General features: G+C 39.9%; 1 pseudogene across 1 annotated transcript in view; it reads right to left on the bottom strand.

Moving 5' to 3' along the window:
* LOC307062492 (frataxin, mitochondrial-like) overlaps positions 1-23,570 on the bottom strand; it is a 45,926-nt pseudogene extending 22,356 nt beyond the window's left edge. Inside the window, exons 1-3 of the transcript in view lie at positions 23,144-23,570; positions 22,281-22,344; positions 19,245-19,346 (exon numbers count right to left, since the gene is read on the bottom strand). The product of the transcript in view is annotated as a frataxin, mitochondrial-like (transcript). The remainder of the gene's footprint in view (positions 1-19,244; positions 19,347-22,280; positions 22,345-23,143) is intronic.
* Between the last annotated feature and the right edge of the window lie 335 nt (positions 23,571-23,905).

Genomic DNA, 23,905 nt, shown 5'->3' with positions numbered 1-23,905 from the left:
GAAAAATATAAATTATTACCAGTCCTCCTGTCCTCCTCCGGGTATAAAGAAGGCGTTATTTACATCTGGGTGAACAGGCTATGGCCAAGAGTGAAGATCAGGGTGAAGACTCACCCAGAATCCTGAGTTGCAGGCTCATGGTCAATGCTTGTTTTAATGCTTCCCGAGATTTGCAACATACTTGAAACACATGCACATAGCCAAGGTCAGAAATTTTTATTTATTTTCTAAATAATTCAGGATATTCCAAATCTTATTAGAATTTCTCATTATAATGCAGACATTATTACTATTGTTTGGTCTCAAAGGAATTGAAATAGGTCACTTAGTGCAAACAAACCTGTGGAAGGATATTTTGCCACATCTACTCTAAAACAGTCCGCATGCGAAACTCCAAAACCTGGATAAACTAGTGAACTCTGGCTAATGAACCTTTGGTTTGAACATCAGGGCCGCAGGGAGTGTTTAGGGGTAGAGAAGGTTCTTGAGTGTTCTCATTCAGAAGCCATTTTTCTCTAATGATTTTTCCTCTGAACCTGAGAGAGTGCCTCCTTTTTGACCGTTAGAGCACAGCCCTTAGACAAGCTGTTTCTCAGGCTTGCCTGCCTGAATTAAGCAAAGGAGACCTGAGAAGAGTTAACCGTACATTTTGGAGGGAATTTCTCCCACTGTCATTTATCAACCTCTTGCTTTGTCTTGATGACACCTGCGTATTCACACTGTACTAGCACATTCTCATGAATCTGAAAAAAAGAAAAAAAAAGTCAGTTTGCCAAGGGTAAATATATAACTCTTTACTGTGACCCTGGGAGGTGATGTGCTTCCCTCTCTCCGTGTGCCCAGGTACATGAAAAATGTACCTACGCCTGGTGGAACTACGACAGTCAAACAATGCCATCCTGAACTTTCTCACCATGATTTGCTACCTGTCCCCAAAAAACCTAGAAACCTGGGCTCTGGCCAGAAGTAAATGAACAGAACAAATGAAAGAAAGAAGTAATGTCTTCGTAGGGTTTAGAGTCTGTGGTCTAAGTAGAAGCAGGAAATACCACAAATTTCCAACAGAGGGGTGTTTCCAGGAGATTTTTCAGACTCATTTTGCATAACCATGTTTGCTTATCCAAGAGGTTTAGACAGTTTGAATTAAGCATCTGAACTTCTGGGTGCTCATTTGAACCAAAGCCAAACTCTGAACTTTTCCGGTTTCCCTGTCATTAATCAAAATTTCAAAGATCAATGGCATGTAATGAATCAAGCATAATAGCCTCCATCAAGTGGGGTAGCAGGGCACAGCACCAGGGGGATCACAGAACACGGTGTTGGGTAGAAATGTGGCTGCCTCTGGACACCAAGTGAATCAATGCTGTGATCTGGGACCCAGAAAGCTGACGCAGCCTGAGCCATTCTGCCCTGGAGCAGGAAGGAGAGGCGTGTTGCTTGTACCACATCCGGAGCACACCGAGCACATCCCTGGAGCCACATGGGGGAGGCTGTATGTAAGACCTAACATCTCAGGTGCTGCCTTGACATCTTTGCATCTCATAGGGCCCCACAACTCAACCAGGAGCGCCCCTGCTCTTACCAGAGATGAAGCACCTCCCACAGCAGGAAAGGCCTTCCACCAGCCGGTCGCCCTATCAGATGAACCAGCTGTGCCCCTGCTGCTTCTCAGCTAACAGGCTTCCGTTCCCTGCCAGCCCACAGAATTATTCAAACAAGCCAATCACATCCTCCCACAGGGGCCAGGGCCACCTCTCCCTTTTGTTACTACAGACCCGCTTCTGACTGCCCCTGCTGGTTCTCTTTGCTCCCTAGTGCACCACGCTTGTAGGCCTGCATGCCATGCAATGGCCTCTTCTGGGGCTGCATGTATGTTTACTGAATAAACGTCTGCTTTATTTCATCCATTCTGTCTCGGGTGTTCTGTATTTGGCCGTCTTTCTATTTAAGGTGGCAGATCCCTTCCTCCCTAATGGGGTAAATAGGAATTAAGCAGACAGGGGCAAAGATGTCAGTAGGGTACAACTGTGCAAAATTAAGGACATTTGTAGGAGGATTTCAGAAATAAAAGCTAGAGAAAATTGTTGGCCAAGGGATATTTAAAATATGACTCAGATCTATCCTTGTGTGATGGATGTGTGTATATGTGGGTGTGTTGTGCACACACAAGGGAAACTGTGCATTATCAAGGAAGAGAATCTGAGCCTGGCACACAACAGCTGCATCCCTGCTTTTCACAAAGTGTGTTCCTGGAACACTAGATCTGTAGGATGTCAGGGGTGTGGTGAAAAAAATGTGGTCTCTGGTCAAACAGGTTTGAGAAGTGCTGACTTGAACAAACTTAGACAAGTTTATTATTAATGTGCATTTTAAACCATCAAATTTATTTGCAGGACTAATGTTCCAAAACAATACTCCGGTAAATGCTAGTCTCTATAATGACCCTTGTGCTTAAAATAATAATTAAAAAAGGAACTAATAGAACATAATCTTGACCCTGTCCCCATTTTTCCACATAAATAATTATTTATTTGGCATAAATAAACAAGGGAGTAAAAAACTTAAGCCAGGTAAATTTCACTTCATCTACTGCTTCTCTCCCAACTAGAACTATCCCTCACTATTTAGATACACAAAATCTCCAAATAATGAAACTTCTTCCTCTCTCTTGGTCCATTTTTCCCAGTGATAACTGTATGAACCCCTTTGGACCCAAGTCAAAAAGAATTGAGCAAGAACTAAGAGCAGTGTCTAATGAAAACATAATTCCTTTTGACATGTAGGCAGACACAGAGTGCATGTTAATAAATATTTTAATATCTGGTTTGGAAATTCCAGTCTGTTTTTATTTGGAATATATGATTCATCATATTGCTTTTGTTTAAAATGAGATTATAGAATGCTCATTTCAAAATTTCATGATTCTAAAATTTTCCAAGATAGTATTCTGGAAGATTTCTCTACCAAAATAATATTGAAGTCATAGTTTGATTAGATAGATGATAGATAGATAGATAGATAAATGATAGATATAGATAATAGAGAGAGAGAGAGAATGATAAGCAACATGGTAGACAATGAGTCATTTAAAGTCGGGAAAGTAAATTTGATAGGCTAGACGACAGTGAGATCCACTCCATGTCAAGATAAAGACCATTTATTCTAAAGAGATCTAAGGACTATTTTGTTAAAGAACTTGTCAATTTAATTTTAGATAAATATGTATTTTTTAATGATTAAATCCCAAATTGACTTTTTTTAACCAGTTTATATCCTTACTACATTGATTAATAGGGAAAATAATGCATACACCAGCATTATACAATTCATACCAGCATTTTTACAGCTAAAATAATTCAGTCACTCAGAAATTACTAAGCAAATGCTATTAAACATTTAGCATTATGCTAAATATTAGGGACAAAGACGTGATTCAGATGTGATCCTTGTCCTCAAAGAATTTAGAGCCTATCTATACATTATAGAAAGGGATCCATTTGGTTTCAGGTACATCGAACTTGACGTTGATTCAAAAAAAACTTCCTTAGAAAATTTAAGAAATATAATGTTGAATTTACCTTAACAAATTATTGAAGTGTTTTATTTTAACCAATGGTTTATACAAAAGCATTTCAAATACATTTTTACCTGGCCAAGAAAGAAAGGTACCACGTGCAAAGGTGACATCACTAAATTCTTATGCTTATTGAGACTATCTTCTGGGTCATTATGACAATAATGAAGTAACCAGCAATTAAAACCTCCTTACCCATAGCCCAGGTTGGGATTTCAGAAAGAGCATATTACTAGGAATAGCAAACTAGGAATTGTGACATATTTCCTGGAGACTCGTCAAACTCTTACGCAAAAATAATTTGTCACAAAACCAACAACAACGACAGCAACAGAAAGGCTGGGAGAGCAAAGGAAGTTACAGTCCATATAACACTGAACGAAAATCTTCCGAAAAGGGGGGACCCTCTTTTGCCCAGCTAACTCCAGCACAGAAGTAGAAGTGAGAACACAGAGGTGGTGTGGACGTACGTAGGGCTGAAATGTCATTCTTGTCATTAACTGAAAGCATCTCGTGGATTTGTTCACATATTTGTCTTTCTTGCCCCACAAGAAAGTAAACTCCATGAAGACTCCAAGTGTGAAACCATCAACAGGGTAGTGATGGAAACCAATAGTGACATAAAATAGAAGCTGAAATAAAGATGAAGAGGATCGATAATTTAGACTATACCAAAATGATGGATCAGTCAGCCTCCCCCAAAGGTCTATCGCTGTGCAAGATGCTGCTGCCGGCAGGGGTTCCTGGTCCCTGGGCATGAAGGGAGACCTGCCATGTTTGTTCCTGCCTGGATGTGGACCTTGGAGAGTGGGATGTGCAGGTCAGCATCCTAACCTTCGAAGAGCAGGGCTGGCAGCCCTGGGTCCTCCCTGTGTGCAGCCAGCACCTCTCAGCTCTCTGTCCTTGCAGTGGGCTCTCCCCTACCTCACTCTCAGTTAAGGGCTAGGATCCCACATTCCTCCAGATCTCCATCCAAGGAAATTTTGGCATCCCCATGACCGCAGTCCCTGAACATCTGTCCTTCTGCAGCACAGCCATGCCATGATCCTCTGGACTCAAGAAGTCCTGGGTTGGCATCTGGACCCAACCCACTTAAACAGCAGCAGGACCTGGTCAAGCTGTCACTTCCTTTGCTTCCGTTTATTTATCAGTAAAATGAGGGTAAGGATGTTTCTTTTTAAAAGGTTGTTAGAATTACATAACATGCAGCACAAAAAGGAACATCTGGCTGGCATGGTACCCTTTTTTAAGTTAATATTCATTATTGTTGTAGTTGTTGTGTATTGTCATTTTAACCAGATTCTACATTTCAACTACATGTAAACCAAATATTCCTTGTAAATGATAAAATTCGGCCTCTTAGCCTATTCTCTATCTATCCCATCTCAGGACAGGACGAGTTTGGAATCCCAAGGCTAGAACTATCAATGCCAGTGGGTCCTTTAGATAGTCTTATTAACTACTTAGAGGTTATTATCGGTTGTAGAAGCTGAATCCTGGGAATGTTCACCAAGATGCCTGTACTATTGCTGTTCATAATGACAGGAACAGAAGTCAGTGTGGGTTTTGTGAATGTCAACAACCCCTACTTAAACTCTGTCCCTGGGCCCTTATGAATGCAGATTCACCTCTGATAACTTAGTCCACTGTTAAATAGCTAATAAGGTTTTAACATCCTCAGACAAAAAGAAAAAAATTCACGAAAATGTGAGTTCATTCAAATGGCTAAAACATATTGTCATTAATTTTGATGGGAATGATTTCCAGTGGGCTGAATCCAGGGAAATGGTTGATTAAGTAGGAGAGATAACAGAAGAAACAATATGTCTAAGTTGACGTGTTGTGGAAAAGGATGTGGAGGGGAGATGTAGGAAGAAAGAATAGGTTTATGGCACAAAATCTGAGTTTTTGTCTGAATTCTTTGTTCAAATTCTCTCTGCCCAGGGTTGGGGAGAAAATGGACTCAACTTCCAGTTTTGTTAGAACGCTGAGGGGAGACTGATGTAATAATAATAGCTAGCATTTATTGGGTGCTCATCACTGTTCTAAGTACTTTACATACAAAATCACATTTTTTTCAACTATCATATATTGGCTTTAATTCCTTTTAATAGAGGTTTTTAGAGCAGTTTTAGCTTCACAACAGAATTGAGAGGAAGGAACAGAGATGTCTATAGATCCCCCATCCCCACACATGCACCCTGCCCCCATTATCAACACCGCCCACTACAGTGGGACACTCATTACCGTCAATGAACCTACACTGACCTATCAAAATCACCCAAAGTTCATATTTCACATTGGGATTCACTCTTGGTGTTGTACCTTCTATGGGTTTGGACAAAGGTAAAATGGCACATATCCATCGTTGCAGCATCATACAGAGAAGCTTCACTGCCCTGAAAATCCTCTGGGCCCCACCCATTCCCCTCTCACTGCCTGCTGACCCCTGGCACCACTGATCCTTTTACTGTCTCTGTAGTTTTGTCTTTTCCAGAATGTCATGTATTGAAATTATATAATATGTAGCCTCTTCACGTTGGATCTTTTCACCTTCGTACTATGTATTTAAGGTTCCTCCATGTCTTTTCATGGCTTCCTAGCTCATTTCTTTTTAATGTTGAATAATATTCCATTGTCTGGATGGACCACAGTATATTTATTCATTCACCTACTGAAGGACATCTTGGTTGCTTCCAAGTTGTAGCAATTAGGAATGAAACTGCTATAAATATCTCTGTGAAGGTTTTTGTGTGGGCATAAGTTTTCAACTCCTTTGAGTAAATGCCAACGAGCATGATTGCTGGGTCGTATGGCAAGAGTATGTTTAGTTTTGTAACAAACTGCTGAACTGTGTTACAAGGTGGCTGTAACATTCTGTATTCTTCCCAGCAAGGAATGAGAGTTCCAGGTGCCTACATCCTTCCCAGCATTTGGTGGTGTTAGTATCTTGGATTTTGGCCATTTTAGGAGATATGTAGTGGCATCTTATTATTGTTTTAATTTGCAATTCCCTAATGACATATGATGTAGAACATCTTTTCATATGCTTGTTGGCCATCTATGTATCTTTGGTGAGGTGACTGTTTAGATCTTTTTGCCCATTTTCAATTGAGGAGTTCATCTTCATATTGTAGAGTTTTAAGAGTTCTTGGTACATTTTGAATAACAGTAACGTAGATTATCATTTACAAACTTTTTCTCCAAGTTTTTAACTTCAGTGAACCCCAGTTTATCAATTCTTTCTTTCACAGATTATGCCTTTGGTACTGTATCTAAAAAATCATTACTACACCCAAGCTCACCGAGGTTTTCTCCTGTGTTATCTTTTAGGCTTTTGATAGCTTTTCATTGTACATTTAAGTCTATGATCAATTTTGAGTTAATTTTTCTGAAGGATGCAAGGTCTGGGTCTAGATTTATTGTTTTGCATGTTGATATCCAATTGTTCTAGCACCATGTGTTGAAACAACTAACCTGTATTCATTGTTTTATCTTTGTTGCTTTGTCAAATATCAGTTGACTATATTTATGTGGGTATATTTCTGGGCTTGCTATTCTATTCTATTGATCTATTGTCTATTCTTTCACCAGTACCACACTGTCTTTATTACTGTAGCTTTATAGTAAATATTAAAGTCAGGTAGCATCAGTCTTCCAACTTTGTTCTTCTCCTTCAATACTGAGTTGGTTATTCTGTGTCTTTTGTCTCTCCATACAAACTTTAGAATCAGTTTGTCAATATTCACAAAATAACTTGCTGGGATTTTGATTGTGATTGCATTGACTCTATAGATCAATTTGGGAAGAACTGACAACTTGACAATATTGAATTTTCCTATCCATGAACATAGAATATTTCTCCATTTATTTTGTTCTTTTTTACTTTTTTCACTAGAGTTTTGTAGTTTTCCTCATGTAGATCTTGTACATATTGGATTAGATTTGCACCTAAATATCATTTTGGGGGTTGCTAATGTAAATGACATTGTGTTTTAAATTTCAAATTTCACTTGTTCATTGCCAGAAATAGGAAAGCAACTGACTTTTGTATATTAACATCATACTATGCAATCATGCTATAATCATTTATTAGTTCCTGGAGTTTTCTTGTTGATTCCTTCAAATTTGCTATGTAGATGATCATGTCATCTATAAACAAAGATAGTTTTATTTCTCACATATATATATTGCTTTAGCGAGGACTTCCAGTACAATGTTGAGCCTTATCCCTGGTCTTAGCAGGAAAACTTCTAGTTAACTATTAAATATGAAGTTAGCTGCAAGTTTTTTGTGGATGTTCTTTACCAAGTTAAGGAAGTTCCCTTGTATTTCTAGTTTGCAGAGTTTTTTTTATCACGAATGAGTGTTAGACTTTGTCAAATTCTTTTCTGTACCTATTGATATGATCATGCAATTTTTCTTCTTTAGCCTATTGATGAGATTGATTACATTAATTGATTTTTAAATGTTGAATAATTAAATCCTAAAATAATCCCAATTGGTCATTGTGTATAAATCTTTTTATACACTGTTGCATCCAATTTGCTAATAACTTTTACAGGGTGTTTGCATCTATGTTCATGAGAGATACTAGTCTGTTGTTTTCTTGTAATGTATTTGTCTGGTTTTGGTATTAGGGTAATGTTGGCCTCAATTGGCCTTATCAAATGAGTTAGGAAGTATTTCCTCTGCTTGCATCTTCTGAAAGAGACTGCAGAGAATTTGTAGAAATTACCAGTGAACCCATCTAGGCTTGGCAATTTTTCTTTTGGAAGGTTATTAATTATTGAATTAACGGCTTTAACAGATATAGTCCTATTCAGATAGTCTATCTCTCCTTCTGTGAGTTTTGGCAGAATTTGTCTCTCAAGGAATTGGTCCGTTTCATCTAGGTTATCAACTTGTAAGCATAGAGTTGTTCTTAGTATTCTTTGTCTTTCTAATGCCTATGGGATATGAAGTGATGTATCTTCTTTCATTTCTGTTATTAGTAATTTTTGTCCTCTCTCTTTTTTTCTTAGTAAGCCTAGCTAAAGGTTTATCAATTTCATTGATCTTTTCAAAAAACCAGGTTTGAGGTTTTCATTAAAATTTCCTCTATTGATTTCCTCTTTTCAATTTCATTGTATCCAGACCATACTAAAAAACAAAAACAAAAACAAAATACCCTTTCAACATAATAATAACTATAATAACCCAACTATAAAATGAGCAAAGAATTTGAACAGACATTTCTCCAAAGAAGATATACAAATGGTGGGAAAGGCACATGAAAAACATATTCACTGTCATTACTTATTAGGGAAACACAAGTCAAAACCACAATAAGAGACCATTACACATCCATTAGAATGGTTAAAATCAAAACAACAGCCAATAACAATTGTTGGCAAGGATGTGGAGAAATTGAAATGCACTTTGCTGATGGGAATGTAAAATGGTATATTCACGTTGGAAAACAGTTTGGCAGTACCTCAAAATGTGAAATATAAAGATACCATGTATCCCAGAAATTCTAACCCTAGTAACTACCTGTAAAATGAGAATGTGTGTCCATATAAAGACTCATACATGAATGTTTATAGCAGCTGTTATTCATCATAACCAAATGATGGAAGCAATCCAAATGTCCATCAACTGTTAAAGGCATAAACAAACTGCAGTATGCCCATGTAATGGCAATGCAAAAAAAAAAAAAAGGAATGGAGTACCTATATATACTACCACAAGAATAAACCTCAAACATTATGCTATGAAAGAAGCCAGTCACAAAAGATCAAATATTATATGACTCCATTTATATGAAGTATCCAGAATAGGCAAATCCATAGAGACAGAAGTAGATCAGTGTCTGTCTGGGGCTGGGTTGGGTTTGAGGGGATTGGAAGGTAACAGGGAGTGACCCCTAATGGATACAGGGTTTCCTCTGGAGATGATGGAAAATGTTCTAAAAATTAGGTTGTAGTGGGCTTCCCTGGTGGTGCAGTGGTTAAGAATCCGCCTGCCAATGCAGGGCACGCGGGTTCGAGCCCTGGTCCGGGAAGATCCCACATGCCGCGGAGCAACTACACCCGTGTGCCACAACTCCTGAGTCTGCGTTCTAGAACCCATGAGCCACAGCTACTGAGCCCATGAGCCACAACTACTGAAGCCCGCACGCCTAGAGCCCTTGCTCGGCAACAAGAGAAGCCACCGCAATGAGAAGTCCGCGCACCACAAAAAAGAGTAGCCCCTGCTCGCGACAACTAGAGAAAGCCCGTGCGCAGCAACGAAGACCCAACACAGCCAAAAATAAATAAATTAATTAAATAATTTTAAAAAACTAGCTTGTGGTGATTGCTACACAACCCTGTAAATAAGCTAAACACACTGAACTGTACATTTTAAATGCGAGAATTTTATTGTACGTAAATTATATCTCAGTGAAGCAGTTTTTTAAAAAACCCATTCAGATACAAAAAAGGATTGTCTAAAAAATGGCCCTCCCTCCCACAGATGTGGTGTTTTTATCAAGCTTACTGCGTAATATGCTTCTCCAGCTGCTGAGTTTAGTTTCTCTACTTGGGGGTTCTTCCAATAAAACATTTCTCTGCAGCCTCTACAGCTTTATGTAGATTCTATGCAATATTCCCAAATAATAAAGGGTATTTATATCTGTATATTTGAAGGAGATGGATATATAGTTTCCTCATAACACTACAAATATAAAATGTTAAATTTTTTACAGACAGTCTAATGAAACAATAGGATTTCAGCAGTTAACTCATCTGTTTTGTCCCTTCAGGACAATAACTTAAGTTTTAGAAACATCCTCTGCTGTATTTTTCCCCTAAAGTATGCATTCAAAAGGGCTTGTGAATTGTATGTTAAATAAATCTTTTTCACAATGTTGAAAGTTTAAGTGATTTTTAATAAAAATAGAATCCAACATTTTACAACTTGAACAAGCTTTCAAACGCCGCATTACTAAACTCCACTCTTCCCATGATGGAATCTTCTGACAGTTCAGCGTGAGACAGGCTTGCCTCCCAGGTAACCCAGAGGAACCGTGTGGGTGGTGACCTGCCCCTGTAACATGGGAAGGCCAGAAAGCTTCATTAATTTTGAGAAAACTAAGTGATTTGCATGGTCTAATTAGCACACATCTCTTAAACAAATCCAAAACAAAGTCAGGTGAGAGAGTTTTATACAAACAATCAGTAAAACCTAATCACTCCTCACATCCAGACACCACCATTATTACAGTTGTTCAACATTTTTTAACTCTCCATTGCTTGGAATAATAATAACCTGTTAGAACTTGGAAATGAAAATCTTTCTACCTGACAAATGCTGATGTTTTTAAGTATTTCAAAAGCCAGTGTCAAACAAGCCATTTCTTCTTGGTCTGCGCGTGAGCTTTCGCGAAGTTACCTGGAGCCAAGGCCCTGGGATGGGCCCCTCCTCCTTAATTCCCCGATGCCAATCGGTAGGGGGAGCTCTCCTATTACTTAAGTGGCCACAAACAAAGCACACAAGCATTTTTATGGGCTCCTCTGGGGACAATGTCAAGGGATTTTTTTAAAGGGATGTTATAATCTGAAGAACATTAATGCAATGATTTGGTCAAAGTTGGAGAGGTGCCTCATTCAGAGTCGAGAACATATTTTTTCTAAAACAGCCTTGCAAATTGATGAGGGTATACAAGTTGTGGGCCTGTAGAAAATGATCCCATTCCAAGAAGGAATCATACACCTATCACATAAAGCAGAATAAAACTTAATTGCATCTGAATCTTAATGGTCATAATGAGCTTTGTCATCTCCTTGATATGAAGGGAGGTTTAGAAAGGTTAGAAAGAAGAAAAATTCAGACTATTATATAATTATAGACTTTGAGAAAGGTGGCTTTATACTATAAATTATAATGCAGGATGTACAAAATGAAAAGAGCTTCAAAAAGTATTAGACTTGAAAAACTTGAGATTCTGTAGTTAAGTTAAATAAAAAGGTAAGGAAATGAATGGTATATCTGGTAAGCTTTTCATGTAATCTACTAAAATAATACTTTCACAATTAGATGGAGATTTGCATAATTCTTAATTGGAACTTTTGAGTTAAAGTAAGAATGCTTTTATAGATGCTATAACATATATCATGATACAGTAAATGAAGACTACAAAATGCACAGTGTCATTACTAAAAGACAACTACGGCAAAAATTTTATGTTTCAATGTGCGTAAATCCTCCAGTGTCATATTGCGAAGTGTAGCAGCAACCGTGGATCACCCCAAGTACTTGTTTGCTCCTGCTCTCTCTTATTAATAGAATGACCAATTTTTAGTTATACATATGGCTTTGCAGAGGAAAAACTACAGTCCCCAGACTTCCTTGCAGCTAGTGGAAGCTAGATGGCCATGTACTGGCCAATGGGATATGAATGGAAGTGAAGTGATTGTACGGAAGGAATGTGAATGGTAGTAGACCACATCAGAGAAGAGAACACCCTCAGATCCCCACTCTCCCTGCACCCCCGGGCCATGTGCAGAGAACAACATCCCAGAGAGGGAAGCAGTGACATAGGAGAACCTTGACCTCCTTATAACTTTGCCAACCAGAACGAGCTTAGACCTTTATGGGAAAGGAGAACACGTCTCTAAGTTGTTTAGGCCACCGTTATTTTGTGTTTCTGTCTCCACAGTTTAATCCATAGCCTAAACTACTTAGAACCCATTCCTCTCCATTGTGAACTTATCTAAAAGTTTAGCAAGTGAGCCCAACATTGGATTGGTCTAGTACCCAAAATCTGTAAAGAAACTTATTGACTGGTGATTTAGAAGATGGATAGATAGATGATAAGATCGATAGATAGACAGATGGATAGATAGGTGATTAGATAGATAAATGGATGGATGGATAGATAGATAGACAAGTAGATAGATTGATTGATAGATAGATAGACAAAAGAAAGAGAGGTGGTATATATACTTCTCCTATGAGTAGGAGGTAGCAGGGCAGGAAAAAAAGGAGATGGAGATGGAGCCAAAAGAGGCTGAAGAGGAGAAAGAGGAAAGAGGAAGGACCTGTGTCAGTGTGGCCAGGACAGTCTCAGTATATCTGCTTCATGACAGGTAGTTAAGGGTGCCTTTCTTCATTCTCAAAGAGCTCTGATTTGGACAATATATTATGCAGTCACTCTATCCCTTTGAGTCCTTGTAATGAACCCCGACCATGTGAAATAGCTGTGTTTGACTGAGCCTTGACCCCTGAAAGGACCAGTCCAGTGTAGAATGAGAACAGGGTCCTGGTATAAGAAGTGTCAATCCAGACAACAAAACGACAAGAGTACAAAAGGCAAAGAGTCTAAGAAAAAGGATGTTGCATGCGAAATGATAACAAGTATTTGACTTTATCAAATCAAAATTAGAAGGAAAAATCTTGGTAGAAATGCTTTTGATAAGCTTGAAGGAAAAGACAAATAGTAGAGGAGGGGGCAGCTAGAGAAGACAGGATTCCTTGGTCCAGGGAAGACAGGCAGGGGCACCTGTGCTGGGGCAGCAGGACTCTAGGAGCAATCTTTTGCATCAATGCTTGACTTCTGTAGTATCAATGGTTTACATAATGGGTAATAAATAGTGTGAAAGATGTTCTAAAATCCTGTATCATCCCTACCCATGATCCTGTAGTAACATATCCCAATTCCTTCCCCCGACATGGAATAGTGGAGGAACATTGGAAGGACATGAAGTGAATAAGAAGGAGCCTTTTAGAGACGTCCTATCAATGGCATTTTTGTTGTCTTAAAGAAAAGAGACATCCTCAGGCTAACCGTACGTCTCTTTATTTCTAATAAAGTCACAGAATGGCAGGGCTCCCAGTCAAAATTAACATTTTCTCTGTGGATCCATGATTAGCCTGTTTCATCAGACCCAAAAGATGCTGAGGTTGACCAACGCTGGCTCGTGCTGCTTTAGCGAGCATGGCCTCCAAACAAGATGAACCATGGATGCACACAGCCAGCTACTTTTCTGTACTCGGGATTCAGGGGGACCAAGAGGGAGCAAAGGTAAGTGAGAAGTGCTCCAAATACAAACATCATGTACTCATGCATGCATCTTGTCAAAATTTTAAGAGATATAGCAAATCATTGACTGAGGTATCCTTCAGCTTGGGGTACCAGGATTATTTTAGAGTTTTAAATCAGTACTTTAGCTAGCTATGATATTTCCTCAAACTCAGGAATATCAGTGTGTTTGTATCTTTGTGTATTACCTTCACAAATTTGTTGGAGAATATAAAACTAATGAATTCTAAAGGAATCATTCATGGAAAACACAATTAATTTTTGTGGGTAGCAGTGGTTTGTTTTCTGTTCTTTTTTTTTTTTTTTGTATTTGGTTTTTTGGGTTTGTGACGTTTGCTTGTGTAATCTATATTTGGAAACACCATGAAGGTGGACATAGTAGGGACAGAGGTAGGGAGAGGGAAGATGTCTATTTGTGACTTATTTGTCCAAACTAGTATGTTCAACGGCATTTAGAGATGAGACCAAGGGGACACACAAAGCTTGCTTCCTGAACATGAGAAACAGTTTTCCCCACATAGTTGGGCTCAGAGGATGAATTCAGCTCACTACACCATGGTTGAGTGTGAATACACAACTATTGTCTTCATTATGGTTTAAAGCAACAACCAGAAAGGGCAGTGTATTTTCTGGCCAAAGCAGGAATGTATCAGAAGCACATAGCTCATGACGTCAGGAAAAAATGAACTGACAATAACTGGAAGCCATCAGGACAGAGATCACAGGACTGGGGCAGGTTCAATGTTAAGGGGTGTTAATTTTTCCTATTGGCAAAGGGCTCAAAGTCTTAAGGACTGCATTCTCAGTAGGAAATGCGGATTCAATGAGCATTTGCATGTTGTCTTCCCAGCCTGGTTCTAACATGGCAAGGCTTCCAAAAACCACCCACTCTGCTCTGTAAACAGATGCCTCCTGGCTGAAAGCATCACTAACTTTGAAGGTTTGAAAGCCATATAAATTTAGGGAAACAAATTATGACCAATAAAAGTTGAACTGGATCTGTAAGACAGTGTTACAAAGCTGGCTGACTCTCATGGTTGGAAGATAGTTTTAGGACAGTGACTGAGCAAGATTCTTAAAGTGAAAGAAGCTGAGTCATTGAACCAAAACATCAGTGGCTCGGTTTGTGGCAGCATGGGTATTTGCAAAATCAGACCAAATCTTTATCATCATGATAAAGCAGGCTAACCGAAGGATAACAGTGCTGGTCACCAATTTGATCAGTTTCATAGTTTAAGAAAAAGTAATCATCAAGGAATTGAGGAAGTAATAAACACAGAGGTACATGGTAGGAAGACAAACGAGTAGGCTCGATTTTTCATTATCATGGACACATGGAAGAGGACATCATCATAGGTATACATTGCTTATAACATGTTCACATAGTTATATTTTACTTGAAGGCATTAGAACTCCATCATAGGTTGTAAACGGAAGAGTGATGTGCCCGGATGACCCCATTCATAGATTCTTTAAGCCTTTGACACTTGTTTCCTGATCTGATAGTCAAGCCAAGCTTCAGAGGAGGTTAAATGTAACAACATTTAAGCATTAGCACAGCTGAGCCTGACACAGGAAGTACTCCATGAACCTATGGGGCCCCTGTTGTTTTTACCTGTCCTTTGCGAAGGCTCGGTGGGCTATGGAATTAGGAGCATCTGTATTGATAATTTTACTCATCACACATAATGCAAATTATTACTTATATTAAAATATAAGTAAATCTCACCTGATTCATTCATTTTTCTTCTTTTTCCATGTTACTATGGGCATTTGTCAACAATTAATTGCATAATGGGTTTTTAAAATGTGTTAAAATAACCACCTAAATGTTTGTCTTACTCTTTTCTGATGCAGCTCTCCGTCCTCAGATGAGCTTACTTATAGGGTGACAGGGCTCCCAGACCACTTCCCACTATGGAAGAGTTTCTCAGAGACACTTTGGGAACATTCTTTTTTGATGTGAAGGTGATGTGGCACTGGCTGAGTGCTCATGAGTGAATGTGTTTTGGTGACTTTGTTTGTTTTTATAAACTATAAACACAACAACAATCTCAGAACTACCTATCTAACTGGATGCTCTGTGTTTACGGTCCACGGGAGAGGAAAAGAAGGGTCACTAGTCCCCATGGCTGGACCAGTCCCACTGTGCACCTGTGATTCATCTTCTTTATTATTTTTTCCTTCAAATTTCTCAGAAGACCTTTTTTCATTAAAGTCAAGACCAGGAAAAGTTGAAATATTAATGTTTTTCATTTAGCCAAAATGTATCTAATTTGCTTAGAGAGTTTTAACAGTTTAGTCGTTTATACCTATTAAAGTTAAATAAATTTTCTTCAGGATTTCCCAAAAATGATGCTTTGGGAGAAGATGAAAAATATGGAAAAATTTATCCAAAAAATGTCTTTAGTTTTTTCTTTTCTTATGATTTTAGAAAATTATGAGAAAAGTAAAGATTCATAATCCCACACGGTCAGAAACATCTACCAAACTCAGTGGGAGAAAAATATTATCCACCTTCAATAATAAATTCTACAGGTGTGCTGAATATTTCCCTGTTAGGCAAATAGGACCCTCAGTCTTCTAGAGAATTCTAGACCTGTCAGATACAGTTACAATGAAAAACATTTTTTTTTTCTGGGAGGTGGAAATATGCTAATGCCAAACCAATTGCATTTTTTTCAATTACATCCAAGCAGGAAAGAAAGCGCCCATCTGAAATTCAGACCCACTTTTACCACATCGCATTCTTAATTATTAGACAAATATGGCAACTTCTAACTCACTTTTTCTGAGGAGATCTAGCCCCAGACTAACTTTCAAAAGCAGCTACCTTTCACAAGGACGTGGCAGCTGTTGGACACCTCGCAGGCACATTCTACTATAATTAGAGCCAAGAAACACTGGAGAACCATATCCAATTGAATCTGTAAAGAGAATGTTAGGCCGCCAGAACATCCTCACTCAAAATAGAATAGAGCAAAAAAAACCATTGTTCAGTAAACTTTAAGATTTTATTTTTGAAAAATGCCTATGAAAAGAATGACCTCTACTAGAGATTTTCTTAAATGTCCATTAACTTTGAATGATGTCTTCTAATGATTTTATCAAGTTTACAGGTATATTAAGTCATTTGTATTGTTTGAAATTACTAGGTATCTCAGTTCCCTTTAGGGGGAGATACAAAAGCAACTTGTAAAACATCATGTCAAAATCAGCTCTGAGTTCCAAGTACACCCTGTGGGAAGGGGCTGTGTCCAGTATGTTTATAAGTGGGTCCCAGGCACACCTTGTCAGAGCCTGAGCAAGGCCCGTACACCTGTGGGGTGTCCTGAGACCATGTCAAAGGAGACATGCCCTGGAGAGGAAGAAACACCAACCAGAATCTGGAAACAGAGTCAGAATTTGGGGAGACAGGAAGAGAATTGTCTGTTAAATTTTGGAATGTGTGGTCCAAAGTGATCAAAGAGACAGTGAAGGACGCTTGTGGCATCCTCGTGTTGAATCAAGGCCAAAGGGGCACCTTAGGCAGGGAGAGAAGGAGCCCAGGGCCTCGAAACTCAACATAACACCTACCAATCTTATCACACTTCCCATTTCACTCTTCCCATCACATGCTCATATACTGTTCCGCAGACACTCGGGTTTGGGGCTTGTCTTATTGAGAGGTGGACCATATCTTACACCACCCTTTTTATATTTCCCAGTTCAACTCTGTATCACACAAGTGAATACTTTGTCTTAAAGGCACACATTTGGGTCAGAAGAGTCTACAGCCATGCTCGATAAACCCAGAAGGAGAATATGAGCAGATAAGTGCTCGACCAGCTCTCAGGAGACCCAGTTTGTGAAGATGGAGCACTGGTGACTGAGTGGGTCATTTGACCTCTGTGAGCCCCAGTGTCCTGAACCATAAAGACCTAGAATTAATACTCCAATGTCTCTCTGACTTTTAGAAAGGTAACAGTCATTCATTTTTCCTGTCGTATTTAATGACAGGAATCACAGAACCAGTGGCTTCACACCACACCCACCTCTGAATCAACCTCTGAGCCCCTTGCTCGATGGGCATTTTCTTTATTGGACACAATCTCACTGACGTTGCATATCAGGGAGCAGTTCCGCCAAATCCAGGAAAAGAGGCTTCTCTACTAAGAGAAGTGGGATGGCTCCCAATCGCTGTTCTCATTCTATAGAGGTGCAAATGTTTGGAAAAGAGACAGAGAAAGAACACCTCACAAATGAATTTTTTAAAAAAAAGGGGGGGGGGGGTTGGTAACATATCAGGTAGCTGTATAGACCTTCCCTTAGGACATTTCATCTGCTTCCCGGGGGTCCATTACAGGTTGTTTTCTGGCTGTGGCCTGGGTAATTCAGGACACCTTAGCTGAGCTGCTATTTCTCCTTAGCAGTAGGGCCCATGCCTGCCAAGCTTTGCCAAGGAGGCCCATCTCTATGGAATGCTCCCACGTCATGCTTTATGACGTGGAAAATGCTTAGAGGCAAATGGGAGTTTTATGAATATAATGTTTATAAAAATTGATTTTTGAAAATGAAGCTGCCTCTTTATACTACCTGCAGGGTAAATAAACAGGCCACTTGAGTGATAAATGCCTGGTTTTCCTAGTCATAATTGGCCAAATATTCTTTTACTTAAACAAGCTCCTGTTTAACTATGGACACGATATAGTAAAGAGATCAATTAGCAGTTTCTAGATAAGACCTGGGAACTCACAGCTAAGGGGACCAGGCCAAAATGCTCTCCACCACATCTATGAGTTGTTGGGTGCACCCCAGCCTTTCTGCCCTGCTTCCCACACCCTGTAGAAGGGCTGGGATCCAAGCCGTTATTTCACGATGGATGGCGTTCCTTCTTCATGACCTAACATGCTCCCATGATTTAAGCCATGGTTTTGGATGTTGTTGATGATTTATTGTACGAAAAATGTAAATGATCTGGATGGCAGATGTTTTATATTTTCTGACCATTCATTTTCAGTGGGAATGTAATTAAAATTTATGAAGTGTATCTGCTGAATTGCAATGGCAATTGATGATCTCCTCCAGGGCTGTCTGTGTAGAGATGATGAGTAATTGTGGATGATGGGGTGTGATGACAAGGGCAGGATGTGACGTTTCTGCCATGGTGAGGCCACCTGGGTGAAGGACGGAGTTCCTTTGCCTTGTACCATGACTGCCAGCCCCACCCAACCCACGCTGCATAGAGAGGCAAGGACAGTGTCTGTCCTTTCCTTTGCAGAGTCTGAAAGTCTATGCCAAGTTCCTGAGTTCTCTCATTTTCCCTAAGCACTTTCTTCTGAAAGCTATGGTATAGGTCCTTGCTGGGGATGCACGGCTGTAATGTCTCATCAGAGACAGCCCACAGAAGGAACCTTGGCAAATTCCAAATGCCTTCAACGATCTGTATTGTTTGCCCTTGCATAAGATTTTTCCAGGTGTCAAAGTTACTGTGAGGGAATGGCATTAAAAAAGGAACTAAAAGCCTATGTATAGCCTCCACTACACCTGCTATATGGTAACGCAATCATCAGTGTACATGTCCATCTGCCTACTAAACCGTGAGCATGAGGGCAAGCACCTCACCTTCGATTCTCAGTATTTCCAAAATCTAGCCCACATCCTAGAACAGTGCCCGCCACGTGCATTGTTCCTGCAGTTGGCTGACCGGTGTTGAGGAAGCTACATCTGGGGCGAGAGGAAGAAAATTCTGCATTACAGGATTATCAGTTTGGTTTTCATTAGCCTGTTACCTCTTGTGAGACCTTTTCTTTCATTAAAATTCTTAACTTTTACTACTGATAACTTGACTACCATGCAGAATCTCTAGATCATTCCTCGGACTGTTCACACTCTCAATCCAAGTAAGCTATGTAAGTGGATGATCTAAATTCCGGAAGTAAACAAGGTTCCTAAGCTCCGTTACTAACAGTTCAGATACTCTGTGCCAAGACAAAAACTTTCATTTTGCTTCTACTTCTTTTGCACCCAAATTTTCACGTGAAATTGCTCAAGTCAGTTTGTGTGTGGCATCTAAAGATGCTAATCCCAGTGGTCTGCAGTCCAAATACAGGTCGATCCCCATTACAACCAACTGGAGTGTCTGTGTGCAATGCTACTTTTATCACCTCACCCTCTTCCATTGTACTCCCATGTTTATTTCTCTTCTCCCTTCTAGCAAGACTTCATATCACCAGCGCACACACACTGTTTTATCATGTACTTTCCAAACCATTCATTCCATCCCATACAATTATTAGGATTAGCATTAGGTTACTTTGGTAGCTAGTATGACTCACTAAGACAGAAAAAAAGGAAAAATACCAAAATAGTGTATTTCTATTCTTCAGACCCCGATTCTAGAGATAAGCAATCTGGCAATTTCCATTTTAACCTTTAATTACTTCATGTCCTTTGACCCTATATTCTCTTCAAGAAAGCTATCCTAACAACCTATAATCAGTACAAAAATTTCAAGGATGTTCATTGTCATGTATGAAATGTCAAAAGATGGGAAAATTATTAAGTAAATTATGGTAGAGCCATATAACGGAATATCAGCTGAATGTAACAAAATCATGTTTTCTTTCTTTGATCCTAAAATTCTACTTTATGCATTATTTCAGAAATGAATTATTAGGGAGTCTCCATGAATATTTAGCCACAAGTTATGTTTGTAGCTTCATTAAAAATCATAGAAGACTAATGACAATCTGTCTGATAATAGATCATTTGTTAGGTTACTTAACAGTAGAACACCATGCAGCTAATAAAAATGATCATATGGAATATTATTCACTATAGTTATATAATATTATTTATTGTAAAATTAAATCATTATGTAAACTATTTATATAGTGTATATGTGTATATATTTATATGCATTATATATAATCACATAAGCTTACATAAATATATATTTATATATAATTATAATATATAAACTAAATAATCTTTTATAAGATATATTATCATATATAATTTATATAAATATATAATGATATTTATATACATATACTTACACACATATATAATACTATTTTTATTCAAAGTGTATAAAAATAGAAACAAAAACTGAATAGATAACAGTAGTCATTTCTAAGTGAAGGAAGTTTTACTGATTTTTATTTCCTTATCTTTATTTTCTGTATTTTTGTTTTTCTTATAAAGAGTCTATAAGCTTGTGTAATAAAGAAAGATAAAAGTAATAAAACCCCTATTTTGAAAACTATAATATTAAGAGACAAAATCAGAATACAACTTTCTGTTTAAAGTGCTGTCCAAATTTTGTTCTTAAGCATTTGGAGTATAATATGTATGCTTCAAAATAATATGGATATGTATACAATTGTTCCTAAGGTTTGGTATTTGGGGTGATTTTTCTTTTACTCTTCACAACTCTGTATTTGCCAAATTTCCTCCTGAAAGCATATATTTTATAATCAGAGAAAACAGTAAATAACAATTATAGGATATGGAGAGAATTTGAGGCCTTTTCAAAAATTTTAGTTAAAAGACTAAAAAAGAAAGTGAAATATTGAGTGAATTTGGGGAAATCTGAAGAAACTCGAACACCTCTCATTTCTTTTCTTTAAATTTGATTTTTCAGCTGCGTCTCTACTGCCATAATGTTTACCAAACTCAGTGCTCAGATTTTCATTGACAACCCTAGGCATTCTGAAGCTTGGTTCCTGTAGAACTGTCATAATAAAAAGACATTAACATTTTAGTATTTGGGCAAAATGTTTAACACTCAAACATTTGTATTTTTCCTTCAGTTTTCAAAACAACTTTAAATCTCTCTTTTCAAAACAGTGTTAAATGATGTCACTCATTAGCAAGCAGGTGGCTGGGAGTCGAGAACTGTATTGAATTCTCCCATTTCCTGTGTAACTTGAAGCACAGACTAGGTGAGGGTGCCGAGCAGGGGCTCAGCCTGGGACCTCTCGAAGCCTGCCGCTGAGCACCTGGGCGGCACGTGTGCATGTGTCTCAGTGTCCACGTTGGGACAGGGGTGTCATGGAGGAGATCCAAGCTTGTCTGGACGGGTCTGGACCTGGGACTTGGGGCTGCCAGCAGTGACAGAATTGGTACTGCCCAGGGTGTACGAGCAGTGTGTTCCACAGCTGAAACAGTGTCAGAGGTCCAGCTGTGGTATTTAGGATGGACTGAAAAAGAGGTTTATAGTATCAGGGAAACAAGAGGGGGAAATCCTGACCTGCGTGTAATCATAGCAGGGGAAAAGAATATGGCGTGGATCACGCAGTTCTCCTCTTGTTGATGCTCAGCTCAAATGACAGTTGAGGTGGTGACAAAGAGCAATCAGAGGGACATTCAGAGAAGGATATCATCTTGAGTCCTGTCTGCACGAGCCCTGGAAGGCTAAATCTACACAGAGACAAGGAGGCCCAGCCCCTGAGCTGATGGAAAGTTCTGGACGTCTGCCTATGGCCTCGCCACATCCAAGTGGCTGGTGTGGATTTGCCTCGTCTTGTAACATGTGCTCCATCTGCAGGAGGGAACTGTCTATCAGGATTTCATGATGCCAGTGTGCTTTTTTTTGGGTGGGATGGGGGGTTCATGCCCGACCATCCCATCACCAGTTTTGTAGCCAGTGAGCACCCTTCAATCTCGGCAAAGGCCCATCGCCCCGAGCTGATCCAGACACAACACGTAGCAACCCAAGCTGTTGAGAGAGCCCAAGTCACAGGGTTAACGCCTTTATGACTCAGTGTTTGGGGGCGTGGACAGCCAAACACAGTGGCATGGAATGCAACACATGATGGATGTCACGTGATGATCATGACATTAAAAGTCACTGAAACATAAGTGAACGCATTGTACAAGATCGTTGTGAAGACCGACGGAGGAGATGACACACCGTGGAGAGACAGCGACCGGCAGGTAGTAAACACTCAGCAAGTGGGAGTCGCTAAAGCCTTATTATTATTGGCTCCACACATTTGCTCAGCATCGAACAGATTTCAAACCATCTTTACGAGCAGTGCCATGTGTGCTGCTCACCTTACTCCAGAGAGAGACAGAGAGAGAAGTGGTTGTAATTATTCCCAGTTTCAAGTGAAGGACTGTGATCTCACAGAAGCTGGGTGTTTTGTCCGAGGACAGTATCCAGTGGCAACCGGCCGGGACTCCAAGGCCCAGGAACTCCATTGTCAGGGCTCTATCGATACCCCAGGCTGCCCTTCCAGAATTGCCAGCACCCACTCTGCTTGTTTCTTGTCACTTTTTCCTTTTAAAAATCTCGTGATTTATAAACTCACTAACTGAAGGCGCTGAAGCCATTCTTATTAGGATTGCCTGGTTCAGGGGTGACAGCCTGGGTAATGGCAGCAAGGAACCCCACGGGGGTCTTGACCCTGCAGTGATCTCTCAACAGTTCAAATCGTCCCTTTTCGAGCTCTTCTGTAAGCCCCAATGTGCCCCTGAGATGCATCTTTCTTTCCTGGCTGGGACCCCTAACCCACCCCAGAACTCAGGAGTTTCTCTGGACACAGGCACAACATCAATAATAAAAATGGTGCTGGCTGCTGTCCATGGAATACTTGCTGTGCCGAGGGGTGGTGTGTGACCAGCCACACTGTTCCCCAATTTGATCCTTACAGGGACCCTCTGACAGGTTAAGGGGGCAGAGCTCGGACGGCCACTGAACAAAGGCAGGATGTGAACTAAGGTGGGTCTGACTTTACACCGAAGCTCCCAGCCACGACGCTGGTCCGTCTCCCTGGGGTCGGGGGCGGGCGGGAACCAGACCCTAAACAGCTCTCTGCCCTCTCCAGTCTTTTGCCCCCCATAGACTCTGCAGAGAGACCAGCGGCCTTTCACCCACCGGGTCTCACTTGGCGCCCTGCTCTCTTTAGTGCTCACCACGACGGATTCCCCACCGGGACTCATCCTGTCTTCTTGTCGAGTTTAACTAGTTGAATAGAAACAGATGCAGGAGGTTTGGTTAGTTGAACAGTGACTACACTTTATAGCCAGAGAAACCCCTGCCGTGGTCTCCAGGGAGAGTCTGCACCTCTCTGCCCCCTTCACCCCTCCCTGCGAGCCTGGCCCCTCACCTCCCCATCCTGCAATTTCCATAATTGTCCTTCACACAGCCAACACCTGCTGGTGAGTAGGTGCCAACCGTCTGCTGGGCCACAGGGAGAGAGAGAGAACCCTAGCAGTGGTTAGCGTCTGGTGGGAGGGGTGAACCTTTGTGTTGAAGAGCCCTGGGTACCAGCAAG

Source organism: Hyperoodon ampullatus, assembly GCF_949752795.1.
Source record: "Hyperoodon ampullatus genome assembly, chromosome: 13".
Taxonomy (NCBI): Eukaryota; Metazoa; Chordata; class Mammalia; order Artiodactyla; family Ziphiidae; genus Hyperoodon; species Hyperoodon ampullatus.
This window is presented reverse-complemented; position numbering and strand designations above follow the sequence as displayed.